This window comes from Leucopleurus acutus (genome assembly GCF_964270905.1).
Source record: "Leucopleurus acutus genome assembly, chromosome: 14".
Classification (NCBI taxonomy): Eukaryota; Metazoa; Chordata; class Mammalia; order Artiodactyla; family Delphinidae; genus Leucopleurus; species Leucopleurus acutus.
In genome coordinates this window covers 55,462,605-55,465,136 of record NC_139156.1, presented here as the reverse complement: position 1 = coordinate 55,465,136, position 2,532 = coordinate 55,462,605, and positions in this window count along the sequence as shown.

Sequence of the window (2,532 nt, the reverse complement as noted above, 5' to 3'; positions counted from 1 at the left end):
GGATGGGGCAAGGGAGGCCAAGCTGGGCAGAGAGGCCCAAGGGAATGTGTGAAGCTTCCTCCTCCTGTCTGATTCAGAGTACATTCACTGGGCTCAGGACACACATCCATTAGTACAGTCAAGGACAAAGGCAAAGGGGAAATGGAATGAGGTAAGAGTGCTTAAGTGTTTGGTCCTCAAAAGCAGTATGTAAAAGGGAGCTCCAGACAATATTTTCTAGAAAGTGAAATTGTCTCTCACCCACATGGTACCCGCAGCCTGGTCCTCCACGTTCAGAAACCACTCCGAGCACATCCCTGCCGCATCGGCCCCATTCATGCAGAGGCCCTGGGTCCTTTCCAGCACTGGGTTGGGGGGATCAGCCCCAGAAGCGCTCAGGGGAAGTGCAAGAAGGTGGCTGAGGCCCTGTGGTTCCTGGATTTATTAGCCTTCTAAATGGCTGTGCTTTGCTGCCTTTGGGCCTCAGCATATGCCAGGAAAGTTAAGGACTTTCCTTACATTTTAGATTTGAAATTTAAATACAAAACACCCGTAACCCGAAAAGAGCAGCAAAGGATACGACTGCCTCCCCGGTGGGATATGAAACCCCCAGAATGGATTCCCTCCCCCCATATAATTGAGCTTCCACAAACCAATGAATGCCCTCCAGGCTTTCCTGGACTTTCCCCACAGCCTGGGTTCCCTTCAGACACCATTCCGGGGGCTAGTAGCTAGAGGCCACTGACTGCTGTGACTTCTATCACCCCAACTGCAGCACTGCAGCATCCCCAGCTGTGTTTCTCCTCCATCATCACCTTCATCATCTCATCATTCTTCCAGAGGTTCTGGGAGGCCCCTGAGACATCATCTCCTCTGCTTTGTTCATCACTCGTCCCTGTGCTGACTGGAGCTTGTAGCAACTTCTGTGTTACACAAAAACGAGGCTTAGGGCTTCCCTGGTGGCGCAGTGGTTGAGAGTCCGCTTGCCGATGCAGGGGACGCGGGTTCATGCCCCGGTCCGGGAAGATCCCACATGCCACGGAGCGGCTGGTCCCATGAGCCATGGCCGCTGAGCCTGCGTGTCCGGAACCTGTGCTCCACAACGGGAGAGGCCACAGCAGTGAGAGGCCCGTGTACCACAAAAAAAACAAACAAACAAACAAAAAAACGAGGCTTAGTCAGGATTCTCAGAGACCCTCACCATCAAAGTCAAGAAACTACTATTCCTACAATCCCCAGTCCTTACCACCTCCTGACTGGTGGGCACCAAATGAGACAGTGGCCACCATTCACCGCCACCCACCAGAAATAGACCTCATCAGGCCATGGCCCGGCTCTCCCTCTACTTCCTTACCAACCACAGACTTCAGAAAACCTGGCACCTGACCTCACCAATTTAGGCCTCAAACTTAAAGGGAACCTTAGGTACCACTTCATTCATTGTGCTTTCTCATCTGTAAATTGGAATTAAAATAAGAACTGCCCTGCCTACCTCAAAGGATTGTTTGTAAGGTTGAAAAAACATACAGATCTTCTTTGTAATTACTGTGACCCAAAAATAAACAGCCAAACACAGATCAGAGCTTCTGACCGCCCACACACACAAGCCAGTCCCTGTGTTTGTGTAGCGGGGGAGATGGGTACAGGCAAGACTGTCGCTCCCGGACCCACACTGCTGTCCTGCACCCCATGAGGCCCCTCAGTTGGGATGAGAACGGAAGCACAGTGCCTCTGCCTTCTGCCGCAGCCGTTACACAGCAGGCCATATGGACCCACAGACAGCTAGCTGGGTGTGGACAGACTCTAGGGCGCTACAGAGCCGCTCCAGGCCGGTGGGCCCTCAGAACACTGACACGCACGCCCACTCCCCACCTTCCCACCCCCTGGCATGGCCTTGGGAATGTGAAGGCTATAGAGAAGCACCTACAAATTGCCCCAGTGCATTTCACCTCTTGTAGGTGTGTCTGCAGGCTGGGAATTGAGAGCCATTGCACAAGAACTGAAAGTCTTTACGAAAGTACAAATTCCAACCTCCCCCGTTCTGAAAACAACACAAGCCACTTATTTATTTCTAGTCACGTTTATAAGCTTCTCAGTGAGGAGGGCAGCCTCTTTATCATGTCAACATGTGCCTACGGCAGCCATCACAGCAAACTGGGGTGTCCCGTTTCTAAATTATTCTACTCTGAACAATCCCAACCGATTTAAAAGAAAGAAATAAAAGTGCATGAACACACAAACTAAAAAGTCAGAGAGACTGAAGTAATAGCCAAGGAGAACAAAGAAGCTTATTTACTTAAATGTCGGCCCAACATCACAATTAACGTATACAGATTTCATTTTTTTTCAGGCCTGGATCTGCTTCCCATACTCTTGACATAAATCTGGGTGATTCTGCTCTAAAGAAGCCAGGTGAACTCTGTAAGTGATTTAGCGCCCTCTGGTGGTTCTTCTTGGCACATGACATTATTTTGTGAATTCAAAAAAGGGGCTTATTAAAACAGAAATTTGAGATATGAAAATTCCAAAGAGAAAACTCTGATGTAAAAACCT